The following is a 15,426-nucleotide window of genomic DNA, read 5'->3' on the forward strand; positions in this document are numbered from 1 at the left end:
AAGTACCTGGGGATTTCAGTTTCTGCCAAACCTCAGGAATATTTACAACTCAATCTGATCCCCCTGCTGATAAAGTTGAGGGCTAAAATTAAGATATGGCAAAAAATTCTGCCTGCAAGAGCGGACAGAGTTTCTAAAATAAAAATGGTAGTTCTGCCCCAGGTTCTTTATGTCCTGCGCAACTCGCCAGTATGGATCGCAGACAAGTATTTTAGATTGATAGAGCAGATGCTTAACGATCTATTATGGGGGAGGAAGCGTGTGAGATTGAAGGTACTCTATTTCGCCATGCCCTATAATCGAGGAGGTCTTAACCTCCCCTACTTTAGGGGTTACTTTGTGGCCTCCCAACTCTGCTTCTTTAACAACTGGGAAAATAGCCAGTTCTGCAGCAAAGTGGTGAAAGACTCAGGTTTTTCGGACTTTTTTACCATTCTGGAGTCTGATTATTTATTAAACCCACAGATTGGGTACACACTTTTTTTTGCAGAATGGTTACAAAGACTTGGCTGGTTATAAAGAGTTGGTGTGGAGTTAAGGCATCACTTATTTGCACCCCATTATGGCATAACTCAAAGCTCTTGAATTTAAATGATTTAAGCTGCCGCCAGTATTGGAGGACCAAGAATGTTCAGTACCTACATCAGGTGGTTAGTGGCGGACAAATTTTGCCCCTTGCGGAGTTAAGGCAAAGGGCAAATTTGGACGAGGTGGCTTGGTATGCATATTTTCAATTGAGGTCAGCACTTTTTAGTACCTTGAATAGTCACCTTTTTTCTATAGACACTCCTGAATTTCTACATGATTTAATTTGTAAGAAAGTTGTCACGAGAATCAAAGTATCACACCGTTATAGACACTTAATAAAAAAAATTTTGGGGGATGTTCTTTCGCCAGGACAGAGATCCTGATCTTCTTTACTTTCAGAGGTGGGTCCTCGAGACTGGGAGAATATAGGGGAAAGCTTAAAACTTGTTTCACATCATTTCAACCACACTGTTGTACAATTTAATATTTTGCACAAAATATATGTGACACCTATATGGCTATATAGGAGAGGACTTAGAGTCCTGCCCACGCTGTGGTGATTCCGAGGCAGATCATTTACATCTGTTTTGGGACTGCCCAACGGTGAGCAGCTATTGGAGATCGGTCCAAACTAACCTGGCTCGTAAACTTAGCATTGTTGTTCCTCTGTCCCCCAGGATATGGGTCCTGGGAGACCTATCGGAGGTTAATTGTCAGCCTCTAAAACGTCAATTGCTGATCAAGGTGATGTTTTCGGCTAGGCTCCTTATTTCTAGACTATGGTTCTGCTCTTCCGCTCCAGACTGTAATAACTGGTTGGGTTTGGTTGAGAAAGTGAAAAGCTATGAGAGGATTTTGTACAAACAAAGGGGATCCTACCCAAAGTGGGATAAACTGTGGAAAGATTGGGACACGGCTATTTAATTATGACTTTTACTTTTTTTTTTCTTTCCTGAAAGGTGGGGGGGGGGGGGTTGTGGGGTGGGTCGGGGAAGATCTTATTAGTCTGGTCTTTTCTATAGGAATTGTAATTGGTTGAAGAATGTGAAGCTACACCTGAGTACTGGAGTATCTCCAGGAATACTGGAGGATGGCGGGACCTCCCGGCATTAAACAATGGCAAAAATTTTTATCTATTCACAATACTGTGTGGTATATGGGCGGGGGTCCGGGGCTCGGGACTTTGGGGGGTCCGGGCACCGGGTGCGACCTGAGATGCGGCTCTTCCTGTTAGACATGAGGTTTGACTGCGGGCAGTAATATGACACATGTGTGGTATGGGTGCTACTAGGTGTTCTCTTAACGGGACAGAACCGGTTTTTGGTTGTGTTCTTGTTTATACCTTCTTCAAACGCCGGTGACTGTCGAGTGATACTCGATACGAATCCCTCGGCTATGAGATACTCATGTGAACATATGTGAGGTACGGTTGAGCAGGGCATTAATATTTAATTTTAATCATATGGGGATGGGGCAGTAAAATATGCGAGTGGTTTTTCCACTATTGCGATAGAAGACTGCTGGACCCCCCTGTTTGCTCTATGAAATGTCTGCGATCAAAGATCGCGTAAGCCCGCTACGTACGGTTTATGTGAGTATTAGCTGATTGGTCACATGATTGTTAGTCCTGCCGGTTGTGCTCACCCATGTTGGAGGAGGGCGCGCGAGGTACGCGCTCGCTGCCTGGTGGCCGTCTGGGCTGCGGGCCTCTGATCTCTGCCTTTATTTATTTATAGATAATATTATGTTAAGTGAGATGCTTCGTGTGTCCGCTTTATTAGGCTGTGGATGCCGGGTGACTCCCGCTTCTTCCCCCAGTAAGTGAGATCCCCATTTGATTTTTACTACCCCCACAATTACGGATATTTGTATGAAATCATTGTTAATCATTCTTACAAATCAGAAATTGACGGACTTATGGATTTTATAATATCACAAATGTAATATGGATATGAATTTTTTTTGTATTATAAGTAATAAAATATATTTTAAAAAAATAAATAAAAATTGCCATAACTCTGCACTAATGCTTATAGATGGTCAGCCAAGATCACAGGTGATACTAGATAAAAAATATCCCATGTGTAGAAGAGTTAAAATATCTGGGTATTAAAATATCCCCTAGAATTAAGGATTTTGGGGAATTAAATCTTACCCCACTGTTATCGAACTTTCATAATAAAGGCAAGGCTTGGTGCAAATTATATCTATCAGTAGTGGGTAGAACAAACCTACTCAAGATGGTTTTGATGCTGCAGCTTTTGTACATTCTACACAATGCCCCGCTCTGGCTGCCAATGGACAGGTTCAAAAGGATTGACTCGATATTTAGAGACCTAATATGGCGTAGGGGACAGGCTAGAATTAAGCTCGAGACACTACAATACTATAAAACCGAGGGAGGCCTAACAGTTCCTAATCCCTGGGTGTACTACCTTGCAGCTCAAGGCCAGCACTTCAAAGGATGGCTAGAATTAGAAACCTCAGACATGACTGGTCAGATATATAGAAACCACCTGAAAGGTAGAGACCTAATGATGCTACTGGAGGGACTGGACGAGAAAACTGTGCAATCAGAAATTCCTATAAGACACACAATGTATTCAGATTAAACAGTTGAGAGGAATCGCGGAATATACCCCAATATGGTCAAATCCAGTATTATCTAAATTCAAATCATTGTCCTGATTTGATGAGTGGAAGGACAGAGGGGTGATAAGAATGGGTCACCTCCTGGAGATTGAAGTGTTCAGATCCTTCAACAGTATTCAAGGAATATATGGCATGCCTCACAGGTGCTTTTATCAATATCTGCAATTGCGTCATGCATATAATACAATGATTAAGAATGGTAGCGTAATGGCACAAAGAGACGCAGCGTTGCATTTGATTGTTTCGGAAGGGGAAAGAAGACGGATGTTATCTCTAACATATCGATTGATACTAGATAAATACCTCACTCACTGACTAGAATGCATAAATGGGAGACAGAGGTGGGTGAACTCACGAAAGAGCAATGGGCTGATATATTAGAGGCAGTGCCTGTGTCATTGAGTGAAAGTGGAAAGCTTTCGCAATTATTTATTATCCATAGAGTGTACAAGACCCCAGTATTTTTAAACCGAATTGGTCATAGATTAGATAAAGGGAAGAAGGCTTCTAGATATTCAGATATTGGTTCACCAAAAGTTCTATCAAAAATATATGGGATTAGCTGCATTAGGGCACAATAGGGCCAAGTAGTGTAAGGGTAAGGGTCCAGACAGGGTCGTTCTTTTTAGGACGAGTGCTCCGTGGTATCAGTATCCCTATCCTAGGGTGAATTAGGGACCTAGATCCCTCTGTCATCCATGTCCGGTTCCTACCACTAAGAATTTTTTTTCATTACGACGAACATCTTCTGAACATCCACAACGACCGGATGACACCTGGGTTACGGTAGGACAACCGGTTATATTTTCAGGTGCCGCCGCGTACCAATTTTTTTATGTGTAATTTTTGCACTTATTTGTTATTTTGCTTAGGGACTTTTTTTCTATCCTGATATCAATTAAAAGTTATGTTTTAATAAGATCACCATTTCAACCTTCAGCTATTTTGTCATAGATTAGATGCTAAGTGTCCTCGGTGTGATATGAAACCTGCAGACTTGATACACAAGCTATGGAAATGCGCAGTCCTGACTGTATACAAAAAGCATACTCCGTAAATATTCCACAAGACCCGAAAGTGTATATCTTAGGCTATGTATCGGAATTGGGTACTGAACACGTGTTCAAACTTGCTATAGGCAGACTACTGTATGTGGCTAGGAAGCTGATAGCTCAGCACTGGATACCGGCTGAGCCTCCCACAATCAGGGATTCTAGGTGCAAAGTCAACACTATGATTGTATATGAAAAGTCCATTTTCCAGAATAGAGGCTGTCCCAGCAAATTAAAAAAAATTATGGGGACCATGGCAGGCACAAATGTGCATGGGTGCTAACTACATGACAGTTAACAACTAAGTAAAAATAAGTACATTTGTTTTGTACTCTCTCTGACTGATTCTTTAGAATTACACCTAAAATGTATTTTAAGAAATTGGTTCCTCTCTAGTGATATACTTTTCATAATCATCTGAGACAATAGGGGCATATCACTTGGCTATGCCCCCATTGTCTAATAGGTGCGGGTCCAACCGCTGGGACCCACACCTATATTGAGAACAGATATGGCAAAAGTGGTGGACTCTGGTCCGGCCACCACCAAGCGCTCTTGCCATAGAAGTGAATGCGAGTGCACTGTGCATGAACGGCCACTGTTTCCAAGGTCTGACGGAAATAGCCGAGCCAGTGCTGCGCATGCACAGTGCACACTCCACCACTTTCGAGGTTCTGTTTAGGAGATAGGTGTGGATCTCAGCGGTGGGAGCCAGACCTACCAGACAATAGGGGCATAGCCTAGCAAATTGCCCCTATTGTCTCAGATGACACAACCCCTTTAATGTAAATGCGTGAAAAAAGGAAGATGTTATGGTGTGGGCCATGCAGTTTGTTTATTTGAGAGTGACAGGACTGAGATTAGGAGAGACCTCGGTGTGCACAGTGTCCTAGCTACAGTGGAGATGTTCGGGTCACAGGATTATTCTTTGGCGCTATATGTAGTTTGTGTAATCGGGAAAGGCTGCAGGATAAGGCTACATTCACACAACAGTGAAAAATGGCACACAGCCGTTTTTAAAATTGAAGTCAATGGCGCGGACTGAATAGTGGTTGTAAAAAATAGGACATGTCCTATTTGTGGCCGTTTTCACTGCCAGATGGACCCCATGTAAAACAATGAGACTATTTTTAATGGCCATTTAGACAGGAGTGCATCCATGTAATGGTCATTTATTATGGGTACACTAGTGGAAAATGGCCTTTTAGGGTTTAAAATAAAAATAAATTGCCTTATCCGCTTGCACACACAAGGCAGTCTCTCTTGGTGCGGAAGGACCTGTGGTACCAACGTGATGACATCACCATGCTCTCCCAGCATTATTGCTTAGGAGCGCATGGTGACATCGTCCCACTGAGAGTGTAGGTCCTTTAGCACCAAATGAAGAGCGACTTTTCTCTACGCGTGCAAGTGGATGAGAGTAGTATTTTTTTATTTTTTTTCCCCATAAAAACAAAACCCTTCACATTATTGATTATATTACTGATGGGGGCTATTGGGGACATTATGTATACTGCAGGGATTGGTAATTAAAATACCAAAAAGCTAATGAAAATCATTCTCAAATAATGGCCGTTAAAAATGAATGCAAAACGTCCAGACGACTAAAAAAGAGTGACAAAAAAATGGTTGAAAAATGGCCATGAAAAACTGTGTCCGTTTTTTATGGCCTTTTTTTTTACGTGTGAATGTAGCCTTAAGAGCTCGTACAAAAAAGTCTCACCACTGAACACCAGATATTTCCTACCTGCATGTGAATAAAGACCCCAAGATCCTGACCCAGGTGACTAATGCTTCATATTATCAATAGTAATTATATCTAAAGAAAATAAACATGTTGAGGAGCTCCCCAATGATCAGTAAAAGCTTACTGTGCTTCCTACTGTCCATTCTACTCTCCTCCCTCCCTCCGAGTCCAGCTGCTGTATCTGTCATCCATTATAGCCCAGGTCTCATTCCCCGGCCTGCACTCTCCCCCAGTAGCAGGTGTGATACAGTGATGTAATTGTACCTGCTGGGCTGAGTAGGAGAGCAAACAGACCAGAGATAATCCCCCGGCCTGTGCACCTTCCCTGAACTCCCAGCGCTGTTGGGGGTCACATAGCATTATATTGATTTTATGATGCTATTGTCACCGCCAGATCTCTGAGAAGTACTGACAGACGTTCTTCAGTACCTCCTACATGTTGTTCTTTTGTTTTGGTTTCGCTTTGACATCTCTTCTCCCTCTCCCAGCTGTCATCTATTAGCAGTGATTGCCTCCCTTTTAATCCCCTCCCATACTGCCAGCACTTTGCGGTTTATACTACTTCCTGGATTCTATTCACTGCTTGAAGTTGCTTCTGCTGGTTCCTCAGATAAGTCTATTTCTGTATTTGTGTTTTCCTGTTGGCTTGATTCTAGGTGACCCAGACTCCCTCCGTATTAAGTGCAGGGAGCTGGTGGTCGTGTCCCCTCACTATTATAGGGTTTTCAGGTGTCACTCAGTCTAGGTACGTGGACATGCAACTTTCTATTATTGAGATCTTTGCATGGGCTGAGCAGTCAGGGAGAGCTCTAGGGCTTTAATAGGGCTCACCCTTTTGTTCCTTAGTTTGGGATCTAGTCAGACGGATCTTTATTTGTTACTTCTTGTTTTCTGTAACACCATCCGTGACAGCTATGTAACCCTTACAGTTCTGGAATGTATTGGATAACACTGGCATAATGCTGCCAGTGTTATCCAATACATTCCAGAACTGTAAGGGTTACATAGCATCATAAATCAATATAATGCTATGCAACCCCGTCAGTGCGGGGAGGTCAGGCCAGGAGCTGAGCTGTGGACTTGTACTATGACCAACGCTCGAATGCAAGGGCCCTTAGAAAGAGGGAACTAATGGGGAATTCTGCTGTGAAAAGGGACACTGAGGGGAGATAAATATTGTATGTGGCACTAAGAGGGCATTCAGCGCTAGGAAATGTTTTATTTATAAATGACTGATTGGGTGGGGGTTGCATGGAAGTTGATCAAAGTGGAGGCCAACCTGGCCTAGTTAAGCTCCTTGGTCTACTATTAGATTGTGGTCTGTTTGGCCACCACAGTTTTAGTCAATTCATAATTCAATTTTATGCCATGTCTTGTTCTTTATGTGGATTTTTTTATATGGAAAAGTTATAAAATTTTAATGCAATTTTATGGTATATTATTCATCAATAATAAAATGTGTTTTATTCTTGGCAGATGACTGTACCAGGAACTCAGAGAAACATCTGATATCTTTAGATTTTGAAGTAGATGATTGTGGTATCACACAAGATACATTTGAAGAGCATGCCAATATCCAAGATATACCTTCATCCAATCACAGCAACAATGCATCATTTGATCCTTTTAAACAGGTCCGATCTTCTGATTCATCACAGACTGAAACACAGAATAAAAGTCACAGAAAAGGTTTTATTCATCAAACAGCTCTCGTAAGATGGAAGCCATTTTCATGTTTAGAATGTGGAAAATATTTTATCCACAAATCAGATCTTGTTGTACATCAGAGAATTCACACAGGCGAGAAGCCATTTTCATGTTCAGAATGTGGGAAATGTTTTAACCGTAAATCGCATTTTGTTATACATCAGAGAATTCACACAGGAGAGAAGCCATTTTCATGTTCAGAATGTGGGAAATGTTTTAACTATAAATCAGATCTTGTTGTACATCAGAGAATTCACACAGGAGAGAAGCCATTTTCATGTTCAGAATGTGGGAAATGTTTTAACAATAAATCAACTCTTGTTAAACATCAGAAAATTCATACAGGGGAGAAGCCATTTTCATGTTCAGAATGTGGGAAATGTTTTAACTATAAATCAGATCTTGTTGTACATCAGAGAATTCACACAGGGGAGAAGCCATTTTCATGTTCAGAATGTGGGAAATGTTTTAACTATAAATCAGATCTTGTTGCACATCAGAGAATTCACACAGGGGAGAAGCCATTTTCATGTTCAGAATGTAGGAAATGTTTTAAGAGTAAATCAGATCTTGTTGTACATCAGAGAATTCACACAGGGGAGAAGCCATTTTCATGTTCAGAATGTGAGAAACGTTTTAACCATAAATCAGATCTTGTTGTACATAAGAGAATTCACACAGGAGAGAAGCCATTTTCATGTTCAGAATGTGGGAAATGTTTTAACTATAAATCAGATCTTGTTGTACATCAGAGAATTCACACAGGGGAGAAGCCATTTTCATGTTCAGAATGTGGGAAATGTTTTAACAATAAATCATCTCTTGTTAAACATCAGAAAATTCACATAGGGGAGAAGGCATATTCATGTTCAGAATGTGGGAAATGTTTTAACTATAAATCAGATCTTGTTGTACATCAGAGAATTCACACAGGGGAGAAGCCATTTTCATGTTCAGAATGTGGAAAATGTTTTAACTATAAATCAGATCTTGTTGTACATCAGAGAATTCACACAGGGGAGAAGCCATTTTCATGTTCAGAATGTAGGAAATGTTTTAAGAGTAAATCAGATCTTGTTGTACATCAGAGAATTCACACAGGGGAGAAGCCATTTTCATGTTCAGAATGTGGGAAATGTTTTAACCATAAATCAGATCTTGTTGTACATCAGAGAATTCACACAGGGGAGAAGCCATTTTCATGTTCAGAATGTGGGAAATGTTTTAACAATAAATCAGCTCTTGTTAAACATCAAAAAACCCACATATAAGAGAAGCCATCTTCATGCTTAGCCCATTATTGACCTCCCTTATAAGTTTTATGGTGGTCACTAACTGGCTTTATTCCGTCAGATACTCCTTTTTACAGGGAGATAAACAGTGTCTTGCTTTCAGTTACTAGAGGTAGCCCAAGGCTTGGAGCGATGATTGGGACCGATGTGATAGCTCCCCAAACAAACATAGTCTCCTGTATTGAATGAATATTGGTAATCAAATGATAGATCGAGTTAAAAGTGAAACTAAGGTTTTTTTTATATATACAGTACAGACCAAAAGTTTGGACACACCTTTTCATTCAAAGAGCTTTCTTTATTTTCATGACTATGAAAATTGTAGGTTAACACTGAAGGCATCAAAACTATGAATTAACACATGTGGAATTATATACATAACAAAAAAGTGTGAAACAACTAAAAATGTCATATTCTAGGTTCTTCAAAGTAGCCACCTTTTTCTTTGATTACTGCTTCGCACACTCTTGGCATTCTCTTGATGAGCGTCAAGAGGTAGTCACCTGAAATGGTTTTCACTTCACAGGTGTGCCCTGTCAGGTTTAATAAGTGGGATTTCTTGCCTTATAAATGGGGTTGGGACCATCAGTTGCGTTGTGGAGAAGTCAGGTGGATACACAGCTGATAGTCCTACTGAATAGACTGTTAGAATTTGTATTATGGCAAGAAAAAAGCAGCTAAGTAAAGAAAAACGAGTGGCCATCATTACTTTAAGAAATGAAGGTCAGTCAGTCCGAAAAATTGGGAAAACTTTGAAAGTGTCCCCAAGTGCAGTCACAAAAACCATCAAGCGCTACAAAGAAACTGGCTCACATGTGGACTGCCCCAAGAAAGGAAGACCAAGAGTCACCTCTGCTGCGGAGGATGAGTTAATCCGAGTCACCAGCCTCAGAAATCGCAGGTTAACAGCAGCTCAGATTAGAGACCAGGTCAATGCCACATAGAGTTCTAGCAGCAGACACATCTCTAGAACAACTGTTAAAAGGAGACTGTGAATCAGGCCTTCGTGGTAGAATATCTGCTAAGAAACCACTGCTAAGGACAGGCAACAAGCAGAAGAGACTTGTTTGGGCTAAGGAACACAAGGAATGGACATTAGACCAGTGGAAATCTGTGCTTTGGTCTGATGAGTCCAAATTTGAGATCTTTGGTTCCAACCACTGTGTCCTTTGTGCGACGCAAAAAAGGTGAACGGATGGACTCTACATGCCTGGTTCCCACCGTGAAGCATGGAGGAGGAGGTGTGATGGTGTGGGGGTGCTTTGCTGGTGACACTGTTGGGGATTTATTCAAAATTGAAGGCATACTGAACTAGCATGGCTACCACAGCATCTTGCAGCGGCATGCCATTCCATCCGGTTTGCATTTAGTTGGACTATCATTTATTTTTTAACAGGACAATGACCCCAAACACACCTGCAGGCTGTGTAAGGGCTATTTGACCATGAAGGAGAGTGATGGGGTGCTGCGCCAGATGACCTGGCCTCCACAGTCACCGGACCTGAACCCAATTGAGATGGTTTGGGGTGAGCTGGACCGCAGAGTGAAGGCAAAAGGGCCTAAGCATCTCTGTGCTAAGCATCTCTGGGAACTCCTTCAAGACTGTTGGAAGACCATTTCAGGTGACTACCTCTTGAAGCTCATCAAGAGAATGCCAAGAGTGTGCAAAGTAGTAATCAAAGCAAAAGGTGGCTCTTTGAAGAACCTAGAATATGACATATTTTCAGTTGTTTCACACTTTTTTGTTAAGTATATAATTCCACATGTGTTAATTCATAGTTTTGATGCCTTCAGTGTGAATCTACAATTTTCATAGTCATGAAAATAAAGAAAACGCTTTGAATGAGAAGGTGTGTCCAACTTTGGTCTGTACTGTATATCTCCTCTAAACACAAATGTTTGGTGAGAGAAAATTAAACAGTTTCCCAAAGGTACCACCCTGCCTATGATCGGTATGGGGACCCTCCATTTCTGTAAGACTGCAAATAAAGGGTCTATATATGAAAGTCCAAAAATTAGAGCTGGATTCCCACAAGAGCTGGTGTCCAGACATGTGAAAAAATTCACACTTGTAAATGGCCAGTTATTTACAGTCAAGTGGAATGACAGATATAATGTAACATAGTTTATGAGGCTGAAAAAAGACATCTGTCCATCCAGTTCAGCCTGTTATCCTGCAGGTTGATCCAGAGAAAGGCAAAAAAAAAAACTGAGGTAGAAGCCAATTGTCCCCACTTTAGGAGGAAAAAATTTGTTCCCGACTCTAATCAGAATAACTCCCTGGATCAACGACCCCTCTCTAGTAGCTATAGCCTGTAATATTATTACGCTCCAGAAATACGTCCAGGCCCCTCTTGAACTCTTTTAGTGAACTCACCATCACCACCTCCTCAGGCAGACAGTTCCATAGTCTCACTGCTCTTACCTGTAAAGAATCCTCTTCTATGTTTGTGTACAAACCTTCTTTCCTCCAGACGCAGAGGATGTCCCCTCGTCACAGTCACAGTACTGGGGATAAATAGATAATGGGAGAGATCTCTGTATTGACCACTGATATATTTATACATGGTAATTAGATCTCCCCTCAGTTGTCTTTTTTCTAAAGTGAATAACCCTAATTTTGATAATCTTTCAGGGTACTGTAGTCCCCCCATTCTAGTTATTACTTTAGTTGCCCTCCTCTGAACCCTCTTCAGCTCTGCTATGTCTGTTTTGTTCACAGGAGCCCAGAACTGTACACAGTACTCCATGTGTGGTCTGACTAGTGGCTTGTAAAGTGGCAGTGACTATGTTCTTATCATGGGCATCTAGGCCCCTTTTGATGCAACCCATTATCTAATTGCCCTTGACAGCAGCTGCCTGACACTGGTTTCTACAGCTTAGTTTGCTATTCACTAAAATTCCTAGGTCCTTTTCCATGTCAGTGTTACCCAGTGTTTTACCATTTAGTATGTACTGGTGACTTGAATTATTCCTTCCCATGTGCATAACTTTACATTTGTCAATGTTAAACCTCATCTGCCACTTATCTGCCCAAGCCTCCAATCTATCCAGATCCCTCTGTAGCAGTATACTGTCCCCTTCCATTTTAATTACTTTACACAGTTTTTAGTGTCCTCTGCTAAAATGTATATTTTACTGTGCAAGCCTTCTACAAGATCATTTAATAAATATATTGAAGAGAATAGGGCCTAATACTGACCCTTGAGGTACTCCACTATTGACGGTGACCAAATCTGAGTGTGTACCATTAATAACCACCCTCTATCACTGAGCCAGCTACCCACATGCAGACAATTTTCTCCCAGTCCAAGCATTCTCATTTTATATACTAACATTTTATGTGGTACAGTGTAAAATGCTTTGGAGAAGTCCATATATACGGCATCCATTGATTCGCCGCTGTAAAGTCTATAACTTACCTCCTCATAGAAACTGATTAAATTAGTTTGACATGACCGATCCCTCATGAAGCCATGCTGATATGGCGTTATTTGCTTATTTTCATTAAGGTACTCCCAGATGGCATCTCTTAGAAAACCTTCAAACAGTTTACCCACGACAGATGTTAAACTTACCGGCCTATAGTTTCTGTACTCTGTTTTTGGACCCTTTTTGAATATTGGCACTACATTTGCTTTGTGCCAATCCTGTGGAACATCCCCTGTCAGTATAGAGTTCTTAAATATCAGAAATATACGTCTGGCTATGACATTACCTATTTCTCTTAGGATGCGGTGGTGTATGCCACCTGGTCCTAGCAATTTGTGTATTTTAATCTTTTTAAGACGCCGCTGTACTTCTTCCTGGGTCAGACAGGGCACTTTTAATGGGGAATTTACTTTTACTTCTCTGTATCTAAAACTGAACCTCTCAAAAGCTGAACTTCTTGTCTTTCCCCATCTACTAACTCACCTAAACTTGATATTTCTATTTCGGTCTGCAGCACTATCAGTAACTCCTGTGCAACATGCCCGCTGTCTTGGGGCCACATTTGACTCCAATCACTCCTTTGTTCCCCATATTCAATCACTTACATGCTCTTGTCATCTGCACCTCAAGAATATCACCAGAATCCACCTTTTTCTTACGGTGGAAACGGCAAAAACTCTTGTTGCTTTGATTCATTCTCATCTTGACTACTGCAACGCATTACTAATCGGTCTCCCTCTCACTAAACTCTCCCCCCTTCAGTCTGTTCTAAATGCTCCAGCCAGACTCATCTATCCATCCAACCGCTAGACTGATGCTACTAGCCTGTGCCAGTCACTTCACTGGTTGCCCATCCACCACAGAATACAGTTTAAACTTCTCACCCTCACCCACAAAGCTCTCCACAGTGCTGCACCTCCATACATCTACTCCCTCATCTCCATCTACCACCCTACTTGTGCTCTCCGTTCTGTTAGCAACCTAAGATATGGAGATAACCTCCATAATTCGTACCTCTCACTCCCGTCTTCAAGACTTTTCTCAAGCTGCACCTACTCTCTGGAATACTCTGCCCCGGAATACTAGGTCAATCCACAACTTCTCCACCTTCAAACGTGCCTTAAAAACACATCTTTTCAGGCAGGCTTATCAAGCTACCTAAACTGACTATTCCCCGACTAAACCTCCCCCCCACAAACTCCTCTGGCCTAAACTCGATCCTCTAGTAGTCCCAAACCCGAAGCAGATCAGCCGGCACCACTCCTGTCAGTTCAATAATGGCTCGAATCCTACTTATCACAATCAACTACCTTATGTGTCACCCCCAATTCCTCATAGATTGTAAGCTCTTGCGAGCAGGGCCCTGACTCCTAGTGTTTCAGTTGCATATTATCCAGTTATTTTTGTTTTGTATATGAACCCTATGAACTTGTAAATATTGCGGAATATTGTGGCGCTATATAAATAAATTTTATTATTATTTTACATTCTGCATTTTATCTGACCGTTTTATTTTCTTCAGTGAATACAGTGGAGAAGAAAATATTTAATAGCTTTGCTTTTTCCTCATCGCTCTCTGCAACTCCCCCCTCATTACTCTGTAAAGGGCCGACACCTTCAGATTTATACTTTTTACCATTTATATAATTGAAGAAAATTTTAGGGTTACTTTTACTCTCTTTGTCAATAAATCTCTCTGTCTCTAGTTTGGCTGCTTTTCTTTTTCTTTTACATATTAAATTTATTTTCCTTGTAGTTTTTTAATGCTCCTTCTCTACCATCCTGTTTTAGTGATTTAAATGCTTTCTTTTTTTCATTTATTGCTTTGTTTAGATTTCTATTTATCAAAAAATACACCAGTATAGATGATTGTTATAGACCACCTGAATCAAACAAGAGTAAGTGATCAAAAATTAAAACTTAACATTTAATATGATATATATAGAAAATAGGTCCCACGATAATTGGATGCAAATAGTACAAGTATACAAAAAAAAAGGAGCAATGCGGTGGTTCACCAAGCCGGTAATTGGGTACAGAGAACCAAAACACATTAACGAATTAAGAGGTGCTCGGCGGCACCTAAAAAATAATAACCGGGTAGTCCTACCGTTCTGATGAAGTGCTCCTTGGTATAACGATTGCCTATCCAGTGCTAATGGATGTACACACCGTTACTGAAGGCAGTCGAACAATACAGGGTTAGGGATGCTAGGTTAGCTGTCCCTAGTGATACCCTAGGGCCCTAGATTTCTATTTATCCCATGAGGTATGTACCTTTCACAGTTAGATTTTAGAATGCTTTAAAAAAGATCCCACTTTTGTGGCTGTATTTTTATTGTTGAGGACTTTGTCCTAGTTAGTTAGGCCTATGGCCGCTCTTCGTTGGCTAAATTTTAGCTTTTTGAAGTTTGGTATTTTTGTTCCTTCCTTAAGAAACACTATTTCTCAGGTGTCCCCCAACCTGCACATCTGTTGTTCTGTCAGGTCTATTGGTTTATACTAAGTCCAGGGGGCGTGTCCAGACACCGCTGGAGATGGCCGCTTGAAAGACCAGTTCCTGCCCGCACCGCAACTATCTGGCCTGCAGCGCTCCAGTACCGGCCCATATGGGGAAAAAATCGGCACCCAGGAGAACCCCCTCCCTCCTCGGTCCCCCTCACCTGCCAGGACCCTTGAGCAGTCCTGGGATCGAGCATCTGGATCGGCGCTCCCGCCACGCAATACCAGGGCACCGAGGGCCTCCCGCCATTCCTCTCTTTCCCACCCGATTGCCGCGCTCCGGACAGTGAGTGCAGATCGGCGCAGAGAACATATGCTGTCTCTCCCCAGGGGATCAGAGCCTCACCAGTGGCCCCTCCGTGTAGAGTATCTGCTCTGGAACTTTCCCCTGCTGCCTTGGAGTATCTGCCAGCCGCTGCTAGAAGCATGGACCCTGTTATGGCAGCTCCTGGATTCATCCCTCATGGAGAGGCAGTGCACACAAGTACCGGGACTCCTATTAGGGTTCGGGATA

The 15,426-nt window shown here is 41.7% G+C and overlaps 1 pseudogene; it reads left to right on the forward strand.

Annotated features, from left to right (window-relative positions):
• Positions 1–15,426, forward strand: part of LOC122940392 — a 718,635-nt pseudogene that overhangs the window by 197,709 nt on the left and 505,500 nt on the right.

Source organism: Bufo gargarizans, chromosome 6 (assembly GCF_014858855.1).
Source record: "Bufo gargarizans isolate SCDJY-AF-19 chromosome 6, ASM1485885v1, whole genome shotgun sequence".
Taxonomy (NCBI): Eukaryota; Metazoa; Chordata; class Amphibia; order Anura; family Bufonidae; genus Bufo; species Bufo gargarizans.